This window comes from Arachis ipaensis, chromosome B02, assembly GCF_000816755.2.
Source record: "Arachis ipaensis cultivar K30076 chromosome B02, Araip1.1, whole genome shotgun sequence".
Classification (NCBI taxonomy): Eukaryota; Viridiplantae; Streptophyta; class Magnoliopsida; order Fabales; family Fabaceae; genus Arachis; species Arachis ipaensis.
In genome coordinates this window covers 11,019,873-11,020,320 of record NC_029786.2, presented here as the reverse complement: position 1 = coordinate 11,020,320, position 448 = coordinate 11,019,873, and the positions used below count along the sequence as shown (strand labels likewise).

Sequence of the window (448 nt, the reverse complement as noted above, 5' to 3'; positions counted from 1 at the left end):
TTTTTATTTCTTATTTCTTATTTTTATTTTTATCTCATTTTCTAACTAAAATTTTTATTAAATTAAAACATTTTTCTATTAATATAAATCCAAATTGAAAATTTGTTAAAGGTATTTTCATCATACATCACCTCTTGCACTTCTTTATGTTTGGCTTTTCATATTGTATTATTATCTAAAAATAATTATAGTATTTTAGTTGCATTATTCTATTTCTTTAATTTGGTATCCAACACCCCAAATTAAAAGTATTTATAATTTTTTTAGTTGAATATATGAGATATGCTACCAAAAAATATTGTACATTAACATAATATAGAAGAGTGATGTTAACTTGCTTTGTTAAACTTTTTAAAAAGCCACAGTATTTTATTTTGTATTTGGTAAATCAAAATGATTATATATTTATACTTTTAATTTTAAAAAATTGGAGACATTTTTTGAAGTG

The 448-nt window shown here is 19.4% G+C and overlaps 1 protein-coding gene across 2 annotated transcripts in view; it reads right to left on the bottom strand.

Annotated features, from left to right (window-relative positions):
- The window catches only part of LOC107624973, a 21,184-nt gene that overhangs the window by 4,599 nt on the left and 16,137 nt on the right, over positions 1-448 (bottom strand). The window lies entirely within an intron of this gene.